Genomic DNA, 13362 nt, shown 5'->3' on the forward strand with positions numbered 1-13362 from the left:
TCTGTGAATAGTGAAAGTTTGACTTCTTCCTTGCTGATTCGGATGCCTTTTATTTCTTTTTCTTGTCTGATTGCTGAGTCTAGGACTTCCAGTACTATGTGAAATAACAATGGTGAGAGTGATATCCCTGTCTTATTCCTGACTGTAGAGGAAAAGCTCTCAATTTTTCCCCATTGAGGATGAGATTAATTATGGGTTTCTTGTATATGGACTTTATTATTGTGAAGTATTTTCCCTCTACACAAAGTCTAAAGCCAACAGAAGGAAGGAAATAATAAAGATTCAAGCAGAAATATAAGATATAGAAACTGAAAAAACAAAAACAACAACGGTAGAACAAATCAATGAAACCAGGAGCTGGTACTTTGAAAAAATTAATAAAATTGATAAACCTTGAGCCAGACTTACAAAAAGAAAAGAAAAAGGACCCAAATAAGTAAAATCACAAATGAGAGAGGAGAAATACAAACAATTATAAGAGAATTTTATGAAAAAACTTCATGCCAACAAAAAAGGACAACCTAGTGAAATGAATAAATTCCTAGAAGCATATAAACTACCAAAACTGAAACAAGAAGAGATAGAAAATTTGAAGAGACGAATAACCAGCTAAGAAATTGAATCTGTAATCAGAAATCTCCTAACAAACAAACGTCCAGGGGCAGATGGTGTCACAGGCGAATTCTATCAAACATTTAAAGAAAAGTTAATACCTGTTCTTCTCAAATTATTCCAAAAAATAGAAAAGGAAAGAAAACTTCCAGATTCATTTTATGAGGCCAGCGTTACCTTGATACCAAAGCCAGATAAAGATTCCAATAAAAAAGAGAAGTACACGCCAGTATCCCTGATGAACATGGATACAGAAATTCTCAATAAAATACTAGCAAACTGAATCCAACAATACATTAAAAGAATCATTCACCACAATCAAGTGGGATTTATTCCTGGTTGCAAGGGTGATTCAATATTCACAAATCCATCAACATGATACACCGCATTAATAAAAGAAAGGATAAGAACCATATGATCATTTCAATAAATGCAGAAAAATAATTTGACAAAGTATAACATCCATTCATGACAAAAATCGTCAACAAAGTAAGACTGTCTTGAATGTTAAAAGGAAAATAACTTAGAATCTGTGAATCGACTTTATTTTCATAGACTACTAATTATATTAAGATTGCCTTCTCAGTAGTACTGGCATAATTACACTATCAAAGAAGAAGAAACTGGAGAAAATATAACAAAAAAAAACTGAAAAGCTTTTAGATGACACCTAATATATCATATCATTTCATACACATATAAAATAAAAACATGGGAAATCAAAAAATATATTGTATGTTTTCAGTATTTAGAAAATTTATACTTTTTATCTTCCTATGTTGTGTCTTTAAAAAGTAAATTGTTTCTCAAAAATTTAATTTATATCAGAAAATGTTTGACACATTTTACAATTACTTGTAAATGTTACCAAAGCATCATTTTGATTGTTACTCTCCTTCCTTTTCCAATGTAACTAAAAATACAATGGCAATTTTTAATGGTATTCCTGCTTTAAAAGTTTAAATAAAATGGTATCATATAAATTTGTTTTAGAATAAAATCTGCAACATACCCAAATTAAGTAAAATTTTAATAAACACATCTTTGGATGAGTTGTCTTGATTTTATTTAATTTCAAATTTAAATTCTTCTGTAATTTTCTGACAATTATTATTATATAAATGTGAGTGATATTATACTTAAACTTGCAAATCTTACACTGACTTTTAAAACATTGACCCCAAAGTAATCCATATCACATCCCATTAACAGTTCATTAGCCATACAAGTGAGAGTTAATATTAGACTTCCAGGGCCCAGTCCAAATGTAGGGTTTGGAAGTTGTCACTCCCATCCTCATAACAAGAAAAAAGCTGAAGAAACATACATCACCACCTCTCTTAGATCCAGCAGAGAATTAAGGTCACAGGGCAAATCAGTGTGCTGAACGATTGGAAAGAAAAGGAGGTGCAGAGCTTATAGTTTATCAGAAACAGAGGCAGCCATGAGAGCCAGCATCAGTAGTAATAAAGGATATAGTTGACTAATTGCTTGAGACTAGTGTGGACTGGCTTGAGATATAAAAACCTCAGGGAGATCAGTCCTAAGTGTCTCCTGCATTTTTGTAGTTTTCCCTCCAGGTGCCCTACCAGGTTCTCACTCTGAAGATCTGAGAACCCTGCCCCACCCCCCCATCCCCCCACCGCGCTTTCAACAGGAGTACGGGTAAAGTAACCATTTTGGAATATGCTCAGAGAATTCTATTCTCTTAACAAAGTCTTGCCCATAATGAAAACTCTTTTACCAGTGTGAAGGAAAAGAAATCCCCATCTCCAGCCCACCCAGCATCCCCAGTCTTCCTGTGTCACCTAAGGAGGAAAAAAAAAGAAAAGAAAAAGACTGAGAAGCACTTGTGAAGATCACAGCTCAGGGACACAGGCTTACTAAAAGACTTACCCCTAACTCGATCTTACTGTTAGAGAACATTTCCCCCGCCCCCACATCTTACTGCCACATCAGCAGGCTTATTATATATGATAATTGGGAATTAAAGCTGAAAAGAACTGTTAAGACTCAGACCCTATTCAAAAAGGACTCTCAAGGAAAATCCAAGACAACAGAAGACACAAAAGCTGCCAAAGAAGTTTAGTCTCTGACATCGGCAGCTAGGGCAGATATTAAACACAGCATAAATCCTAGCCAAATAAACACAAAACCAAACACCAAGATTTACCACAGTTCCTAAAATTAATACTGTTGATTTTCAAAATTTGTCCTAAGAATACACTGTATCATTAGGCGTTATGCCAAGTATATGTGTGTGTGTTTGTTATTTAAACAAGTAAATTATTAAATTGACTGTGTGGACTTTGGCTGGCTGCAAAGGGATACTGGGCAGGCTCTCCAGCTACTACCTTAGGCACTTTGCTAGCTCCAAGGCCCTCAGCCTCTGCTCATCTCACTGTAGGCCATGACAACATGAACAGCAAAGGAGGATCAGGAGGTTCAGAAAAAGGAAGCATGAGAATTCCCCATATAATCAGGAAGAGAAGGGAAGGATGTTAATTCATCTTCACCTGTGATGTGGCCTTCAGATCACTTCAGCAGGAACTTGATGCAAAACATGACAAATGTGAGAGACTTAGGATATAAACTGCTGAAAGTAAAAGGACAATTTTTTCCTCCACGGGATTACAAGTGCTCCTGATATGGAAAATATATTGACTGAATCAGAAATTAAATTGGATGGTAGGAGACAAAAGATATCACAAGTAGCCCAGGAGCTCTCAGGAGAGGACATGCATCAGTTCCATAGAGCCATTACTACAGGCCTGCAGGAATATGTGAAGGCTGTTTCTTTTCAACATTTCATCAAAACACGATCACTTATCAGCATGGATGAAATTAAATAATTGATATTTACAACAGAAGAATATAAAAAGAAAACGAGACATCCCCTCCCCGCCGACCAATGCACAGGAGAAGCAGTTTGGAACTTGGAGACTGAAAATCACACCTGTTGATTACCTTCTGGAAATGGCTATTTTTTTTTTAAAGATTTTATTTATTTATTTGAGACAGAGAGAATGAGAGACAGAGAGCATGAGAGGGAGGAGGGTCAGAGGGAGAAGCAGACTCCCTGCCGAGCAGGGAGCCCGATGCGGGACTCGATCCCGGGACTCCAGGATCATGACCTGAGCTGAAGGCAGTCGCTTAACCGACTGAGCCACCCAGGCGCCCCATATACATGGATGTTAAAGAACATCCTACTAAAGAATGAATGGGTCAACTGGAAAATTAAAGAAGAAATTAAAATTTAAAAAAAATACATGGAAGCAAATGAAAATGAAAACATGATAGTCCAGAACCTTTGGGATGCAACAAAGGTGGTGATAAGAGGGAAGTGATAGCAATACAGGCCATAATTGAACTCAAACACCAGTGAAAATATTATAAAGTTAGCTCCAATTCACTATCAGACTTCCTGTGATAAAGGATAAATTAAATGTAAAAACTAAAATCTGGGTATCCAACAATTTTTCTGGAAGGCTATTTCAAATGGATTCAAATGGCCTAAACAATGACTAGAATATAATATGAATTCTCACTATAATACCTCATAATACTGATAACGTAATAATTTTTAATCCTTGTTCTACGGAATAAACCTATTTTGGAGGCTTGGCAAAATATTACCAAAAAATTTAAACATGAAAGTCAAGTCCAGATCTATAACTACGAAATATTTTCTGTATATAACAAAATCATTATAATTTAAATATAATTTAAATTATAAATGGCTTCCATTAATTATTACCACTCCAAAATTCACACAATGTAAATTAAAATGGTATGGCAGAAAGTGCAATCTAAAAATGTTCACATTTCAAAGATAAATGATGGAAGTTTAGCCAGCAAAAATTCAAGTAGGCATTTATGTAAATATTTTTATGCAAACTTCAATGAGTAAGATATAAGAAATGACTTGTTTCAATAATTTTATGTACAGCTTGCATACATCTTAAAACAAGTACAACTGAAAACATTTCTATGTAAAAGCCACAATAAAGTCCAATGAAATACTAAATAACAGTCTTACAAACTGGTCTCTCAAGAGAATAACAACTGAGTATGGTATTCTAAGAAATGTCCTCGTCTTGATCAATCATTTCTGTTTTAACTGAAAAGACATCTGCCAGCTTATGTTTTAGAATTTCTGAACCTCTGACTTTAAGGCATAACAAGTATTCTCTACTTTGGCCAAACTTTGTTTTGAAGGTATACAACTTCTTAGAAACCTCATAAGGTCCAGTATTGCCAATGAATGAAAACCCATCATAAACCTGACATAAAAACTGGCTCATTTTAAAGGGGGTGTCAATGTACCCATCCCCCACACTGTTAATACACATCCACATCAACTCCCCAGTTAAAATAGCCATTTCCAGGGGCGCCTGGGTGGCTCAGTTGGTTAAGCGACTGCCTTCGGCTCAGGTCATGATCCTGGAGTCCCTGGATCGAGTCCCGCATCGGGCTCCCTGCTCGGCAGGGAGTCTGCTTCTCCCTCTGACCCTCCTCCCTCTCATGCTCTCTGTCTCTCATTCTCTCTGTCTCAAATAAATAAATAAAATCTTTAAAAAAAAAATAGCCATTTCCAGAAGGTAATCGACAGGTGTGATTTTCAGTCTCCAAGTTCCAAACTGCTTCTCCTGTGCATTGGTCGGGGGGGAGGGGATGTCTCGTTTTCTTTTTATATTCTTCTGTTGTAAATATCAATTATTTAATTTCATCCATGCTGAGAAGTGATCGTGTTTTGATGATCTTGAACAATAGCTCCTGGTTTCTGATGAGATGTTTGACTCATACAAATCTTCTTATCAAATGGTCAATTGGCCACACTGTTAGTGTTCTCATATTTTGCAATATGGATAGTCTGAGAATTACCCCAAATTTTAAGTTCTACTTCTTTTTTTTCTTAACAATTCCATCTTTATGTCATTTCTATCTTCACATGATTACTATAAGCAATCAGAAGGAGACAAGCCAACCTTCAACATTTTGCTTAAAAATAGCCTCAAATAAATATCTAACTTAATTACTCACAAGTTCTACTTTCCACAAAACAATAGAACACAAACACAGTTAAAGTCTCTGCCCCTTCATAACAAGGTTTGCCTTGCCTTCAGTTTCCAATAATATGTTCTGCATTTCCATCTGAGACCTCACTGGAATGGCCTCTACTGCTCTTATTTGTACCAACATACTGCTCAGGATTACATAAATATTCTCCAAGTTTGAGGCTTTCTCTATAGCTCTTTTCTTTCTGAGCTGTCACCAAAATCACCTTTAAAGGTGTAGGTCCATGGCAATGTAGGTTTTTTCTAGGATCACTTCAAAACTCTTCCAGGCTCTACCCATTCTCCAGGTCCAAAGCTACTTCCAGATTTTTAGTTATTGGTTACAGAAGCATCCCACTTCTTAGAACCAATTTCTGTTTTAGTCCATTTGGGTTTCTATAACAAAACTCTTGGGGCACCTGGGTGGCTCAGTTGTTAAGCGTCTGCCTTCGGCTCAGGTCATGATCCCAGGGTCCTGGGATCGAGTCCCTCATCGGCTCCCTGCTCCGCGGGAAGCCTGCCTCTCCCTCTCCCACTCCCCCCGCTTGTGTTTGCTCTCTTGCTGTGTGTCTCTGTCAAATAAATAAATAAATAAAATCTTAAAAAAAAACAAAACTCTATAGATTGGATGGATTAAATGACAACATTTATATCTTATAGTTCTGGAGACTGGAAGTCAAAAATCAAAGTTGCCCACAAATTCAGTGTCTAACGAGGGCCAATCTTGGTTCATAAATGGCTGTATTCTTGCTGTATCCTCAGATGGCAGAAGAAGCAAGGGAGTTCTCTGGAATCTCTTTTATAATGACACTAATCCCATTCATGAGTTCTCCACCCTCATGACTTCCCAAAGTCCCACCTCCAAATATCATCACACAGGGAATTAGTTTTCAACATATGAGTCTAGGGCAACACAAACATTTGGTTTATATCAAAGACCAGTATTCTCTGGCTAATAACTTGCTTTGGTTAAGAAAAAGGAATATGTTCTATCTGGAAAAAATCTGTATCAAATATTCTAAGAAATTTCACAAAATTTAATAATAAATGAATAGTCTCTGGGTTATATTGAGAAAAAACTCATTTAAGAGTTATCAGAATTACCTTTTGACCACAAAATCTTAGGAAAAAAATTATAAATCATAGAAGTCATCATTATTGGATCTGTAAGAAATTATATTAAATCAAGGTTACATATATTAAACATAAAGCATATCCATAATTTATTTATTACAAAACATACATTTCTCTTTGTTCACATCAGTGAAATATAGATGAGATGGTAAAATGAATTATGAATCACTTCCTATTGAATGAATGCTAATGTTATAGTTATTGATTTTTCCATGATTTTTTTCCCCTTCAAATTCTAGAGAAAATGTCCTTCAATTTCAGTTTAGCCGTCTTATTATATTATAGTTTATAAATATATGTTTGCATTATTAGGTATTCCAGTCTACTCGACCCTTTATAAGTATACTCTGGATACCTATTCTGACCTTTAGCCCTGAAAACCTATGTTTTCTTCTTTTTAAAGTAAAGCTTGGGGCACCTGGATGGCTCAATTGGTTGAGCGTCCAGCTCTTGATTTTGGTTCAAGTCATGATCTCAGGGTTGTGGGATTGAGCCCCGCATTGGGCTCCATGCTCAGTGCAGAGTCTGCTTGTCCTTCTCCCTCTGCTTCTCACCCCTTCTACTCTCTCTCTCTCAAATGAATAAATAAAATCTTTTTAAAAATTCAAAAAATAAAGTAAAGCTTATCAGTTTAAAAATCAAAGATCAGGGCGCCTGGGTGGCTCAGTTGGTTAAGCGACTGCCTTCGGCTCAGGTCATGATCCTGGAGTCCCGGGATCGAGTCCCGCATCAGGCTCCCTGCTCAGCAGGGAGTCTGCTTCTCCCTCTGACCCTCCCCCCTCTCATGTGCTCTCTCTCATTCTCTCTCTCTCAAATAAATAAAATCTTTAAAAAAAATAAATAAAAATTAAAAAAAATAAAAATCAAAGATCACAGTATGTGGGGGGTGGGGAGAAAGGTCACAGTATGTGAAAACTAATACCCTCTGGTCATTAAGAAACCTGAACAAATTAAGAAGACAAGACAAAAGGGAAGGTAATTCTAAAAATCACAGGAGGTTATAATCAACTCTTCCTCTTAAAAAAACTGACAAAACATGAAAATCTTTTGTATCAAAGCAATGGAAAACTACAAACATAATGGAAATTTGGGGAGCTGTAATCTTGGATTAGAGAAGAGTACAGAGTGATAATATGGGTGTTTGGGACCACTTTTCCTTTTTTTTATATATATATTTTTTTATTCTTATGTTAATTCCCATACATTACATCATTAGTTTTAGATGAAGTGTTCCATGATTCATTGTTTGTGCATAATACCCAGTGCTCCATGCAGAATGTGCCCTCCTCAATACCCACCACCAGGCTAACCCATCCTCCCACCCCCCTCCCCTCTAGAACCCTGTTTGTTTTTCAGAGTCCATCGTCTCTCATGGTTCATCTACCCCTCCGATTTCCCCCGCTTCATTCTTCCCCTCCCGCTACCTTCTTCTTCTTCTTTTTTTTTTTTCTTAACATATATTGCATTATTTGTTTCAGAGGTACAGATCTGAGATTCAACAGTCTTGCACAATTCACAGCGCTTACCAGAGCACATACCCTCCCCAGTGTCTATCACCCAGTCACCCCATCCTTCCCACCCCACCCCCCACTCCAGCAACCCTCAGTTTGTTTCCTGAGATTAAGAATTCCTCATATCAGTGAGATCATATGATACATGTCTTTCTCTGTTTGACTTATTTCACTCAACATAATACCCTCCAGTTCCATCCACGTCGTTGCAAATGGCAAGATCTCATTCCTTTTGATGGCTGCATAATATTCCATTGTATATATATACCACATCTTTATCCATTCATCTGTCGATGGACATCTTGGCTCTTTCCACAGTTTGGCTATTGTGGACATTGCTGCTATAAACATCGGGGTGCACGTACCCCTTCAGATCCCTACTTTTGTATCTTTGGGGTAAATACCCAGTAGTGCAATTGCTGGATCATATGGTAGCTCTATTTTCAACTTTTTGAGGAACCTCCATACAGTTTTCCAGAGTGGCTGCACCAGCTTGCATTCCCACCAACAGTGTAGGAGGGTTCCCCTTTCTCCGCATCCCCGCCAACATCTGTCATTTCCTGACTTGTTAATTTTCGCCATTCTGACTGGTGTGAGGTGGTATCTCATTGAGGTTTTGATTTGGATTTCCCTGATGCCGAGCGATATTGAGCACTTTTTCATGTGTCTGTTGGCCATTTGGATGTCTTCTTTGGAAAAATGTCTGTTCATGTCTTCTGCCCATTTCTTGATTGGATTCTTTGTTCTTTGGGTGTTGAGTTTGATGAGTTCTTTGTAGATTTTGGATACTAGCCCTTTATCTGATATGTCATTTGCAACTATCTTCTCCCATTCTGTCGGTTGTCTTTTGGTTTTGTTGACTGTTTCCTTTGCTTTGCAAAAGCTTTTTATCTTGATGAAGTCCCAATAGTTCATTTTTGCCCTTGCTTCCCTTGCCTTTGGCGATGTTTCTAGGAAGAAGTTGCTGCGGCTGAGGTCAAAGAGGTTGCTGCCTGTGTTCTCCTTTAGGATTTTGATGGACTCCTGTCTCACATTGAGGTCTTTCAACCATTTGGAGTCTATTTTTGTGTGTGGTGTAAGGAAATGGTCCAGTTTCATTCTTCTGCATGTGGCTATCCAATTTTCCCAACACCATTTGTTGAAGAGACTGTCTTTGTTCCATTGGACATTCTTTCCTGCTTTGTCAAAGATGAGTTGACCATAGAGTTGAGGGTCCATTTCTGGGCTCTCTATTCTGTTCCATTGATCTATGTGTCTGTTTTTGTGCCAGTACCATGCTGTCTTGATGATGACAGCTTTGTAATAGAGCTGGAAGTCCGGAATTGTGATGCCGCCAGCTTTGCTTTTCTTTTTCAACATTCCTCTGGCTATGCGGGGTCTTTTCTGGTTCCATACAAATTTTAGGATTATTTGTTCCATTTCTTTGAAAAAAGTGGATGGTATTTTGATGGGGATTGCATTGAATGTGTAGATTGCTCTAGGTAGCATTGACATCTTCACAATATTTGTTCTTCCAATCCATGAGCATGGAACGTTTTTCCATTTCTTTGTGTCTTCCTCAATTTCTTTCATGAGTATTTTATAGTTTTCTGAGTACAGATCCTTTGTCTCTTTGGTTAGATTTATTCCTAGGTATCTTATGGTTTTGGGTGCAATTGTAAATGGGATCGACTCTTTAATTTCTCTTTCTTCTGTCTTGTTGTTGGTGTATAGGAATGCCACCGACTTCTGTGCATTGATTTTATATCCTGCCACTTTACTGAATTCCTGTATGAGTTCTAGCAGTTTTGGGGTGGAGTCTTTTGGGTTTTCCATATAAAGTATCATATCATCTGCAAAGAATGAGAGTTTGACTTCTTCCTTGCCAATTTGGATGCCTTTGATTTCTTTTTGTTGTCTGATTGCTGTGGCTAGGACTTCCAATACTATGTTGAATAGCAGTGGTGATAGTGGACATCCCTGCCGCGTTCCTGACCTTAGGGGGAAAGCTCTCAGTTTTTCCCCATTGAGCATGATATTCGCTGTAGGTTTTTCATAGATGGCTTTTATGATATTGAGGTATGTACCCTCTATGCCTATACTCTGAAGAGTTTTGATCAAGAAAGGATACTGTACTTTGTCAAATGCTTTTTCTGCATCTATTGAGAGGATCATATGATTCTTGTTCTTTCTTTTGTTGATGTATTGTATCACATTGATTGATTTGCGGATGTTGAACCAACCTTGCAGCCCAGGGATAAATCCCACTTGGTCATGGTGAATAATCCTTTTAATGTACTGTTGGATCCTATTGGCTAGTATTTTGGTGAGAATTTTTGCATCCATGTTCATCAGGGATATTGGTCTGTAATTCTCCTTTTTGATGGGGTCTTTGTCTGGTTTTGGGATCAAGGTAATGCTGGGACCACTTTTCCTTTTGAAATGATTACTGATTTAAAAAGGGAAAGCAGTAGCAATAGGCTGAGAAGCTGAGCAGAGCTTTTTTGTGGTCTCATGGGAATTTGAGGGCCCTCTTGAAATGAAAACTTCATAAATTTCCAAAGCTATTAATTGAGAGTCTGAAAAGTCCACATTGAAATGAAAGGCAAAACATAAATAGATCACTCAGTCACAAAAGACTAAAGCCTCGTTTCACATCATCATAGTCTCCAACTGGGATAACTGTTACTGATTGCTACTATGCAGAGAAGAGCTGCTTGCCCCAAGGAACGATAAATGTTCTCTGAAGGAAGATGACAACAAAAGCCTCATATATGTAGCTCTCTCTCTCTCTCTCTCTCTATATATATATATATATGGAGATATATATATATATATATCTCCATATATATATATAATGTCTGTAATCCAATAAAAAACAAAACAAAGCAATTAGAACACAAAACTTTTTTAAAAAGAAGAAAAATTCAAAATATAAAGTGACCAGAGATATTTTTTAAAGAAAGTTTCAAACGTGGACTTTAAAATATCTGTGATAAATAAAGGATATAAGAGATGACAAGGAAAATATTGGCAGATGTTATAAAGGAGAAGCAAATAGGAATTAAAAAAATCTAATGAATATAATAGATTTAATGGCTAATAAGAGATAATGAACTGAAAAATAGATTGAGAAATAGACTGAAGGATAGAGAGGCAATAGTATGAAAATACAGAAGAGATCATCTGAGATATATAGAACAAAATAAAAAGACTAACAAAAATTAAATACTATTGTACAAGAGAAGAGTTAGAATAGGATAGAATCAGTCATTGAAGAGATTTTGGTAAGAAAAGAAGAAATTTCCAAAATGGGTAGTAGAAATCAAGCCATATATTACGCAAGATACACATAAAGAATGCCACATCTAAGCCCATTAACTAAAAACTCCTGAAATTAATGTATGAGTAGGTTTAAGTCTTTCATATTGTTTTTTTTTCTTTTATATTTGCCCCATCTGTTTCTTCTTTCTTTATTTATTGCTGCCTTTTTTTGTACTCTTTTTTTAGTATGTTTTTAAAAATATTCTTTAGGGTGTTTTTTAAGGCTTTACAATATGCATTCTTGCATTGCTATAGAATTCCGTGAGCTAATTTCATGCCATTTTACTTATAAGATAGTAGTCTTAAAAGAATATATGTTTATGAATCCTAGTCTGTTATCTTTACTACTGTTGACCTTTATTTTACTTCTTAATATATTATTCATCCCATAATATAGTTGTTCTTATGACAAATACAAAATGAGGTATTATTTAATACCTCACTATTCTGTATGTTATAGTTGAATAAATCCCCAAAGGGGAATAATAGATATATATACCAAGAAGAAAGGAGTCTGTTTCTAAAAGACATTAGTTTGGCCAACTTGATCATGGGAAAACAAACTTCACAAAATAATTTTATTATTTTTGTTTAACCAGTAAACTATATTTTATTAAAGAAATTCAAACATGAGAAAAACAGGCTTTACATTTATAACATATTTGCTACTTCTTATGCTCTTCATTCCTTTGTGTTTATTTCTATGCTGAAATCTCCTTTCTGCTCACTCATTAGTTTCATCTTTTCCAGGAGCCAAATAACATTTTTTTAAAGATCCTGATAGTAAATATTTTAAGCTTGCAGGTCATGTAGTCTATGTCACAACTACTCAGTTCCACTATTGTTTGATAATTGCATCTCTAGACATTATGTAAATGATTAGGTTTAGCTATTTACTATTGCAATTTTATTTGTAAAAATAGGTGGCCAGTTTGTGGGCCATAATTTGCTGCCCCTAATCTTTTATATTACTTCTTTGATTATATTTATAATTACACTTTTAAAGTTTGCATCCACCAATGCTGAAATCCATGTCATATCTGGATCTATTTCTATTGATTGTTACTATTTTCCTTCTGATGGGTCACATAATTTGGCTTCTTGCCATGTCATATATATGTATTTTTTCTCTTTTAAAACTTTATGTTGGTTATTGTAGACACTATTGCTGTTGAAGGTTGAAGTTTTATTGTCTTTTTAATAAAGAGTGTTGATTTTATTTTGGAAGGTAGGTAATTTGCTGGTGAGTGAACTTGATACTCTTGAGGCTTAGAGTTAGGTTTTGTTAGTGAGACACTGTAGAGACCTTACTCTAGGTCTAGCGTAGTGCTACTGCTAATGAAGCCCTTTTGGGAAACTCACTTGAATTTCTGGCTGTTCAGTTTGTGTTTTTCACTCTGGCTTGTGTATACCTCTGTTTTTCAGTGTAGTGTAACTTGTGGAACCGCTGTGGAGCTCCCAGATGCCTAGTCATTATTTTGTGCCAAGTCTTTCAGAGTTTCACACTAAGCACACACAACTGAATGAATATTCATCAAATACTTATTTTTTTTTGAAGAAGTAAAAAAGCATTTATTAAAAAACTCTTTTTCACCAAGAGGCAGTTAAAATTTATCATTTAAGATCCAGACCACTACTAAGAGAGAGAATGGGGGGCTAAAAACTATGAAACATTGACAAAAGGACCAAAACAGACAAAGCCTGGGGAGGAGCAGTGCCAAGGGATGGGGGTACCTCCTCTCCTG

General features: G+C 36.2%; 2 pseudogenes; one reads left to right on the forward strand and one right to left on the reverse strand.

The window, feature by feature from the left end:
• The first annotated feature begins 3030 nt into the window (after nucleotides 1-3030).
• On the forward strand, nucleotides 3031-4630 carry LOC110588158 (annotated as a pseudogene).
• A 61-nt stretch (nucleotides 4631-4691) lies between these two features.
• Nucleotides 4692-13362, reverse strand: part of LOC110588157 — a 64985-nt pseudogene continuing 56314 nt past the window's right edge.

This window comes from Neomonachus schauinslandi, chromosome 6 (genome assembly GCF_002201575.2).
Source record: "Neomonachus schauinslandi chromosome 6, ASM220157v2, whole genome shotgun sequence".
In the NCBI taxonomy this organism is placed as follows: Eukaryota; Metazoa; Chordata; class Mammalia; order Carnivora; family Phocidae; genus Neomonachus; species Neomonachus schauinslandi.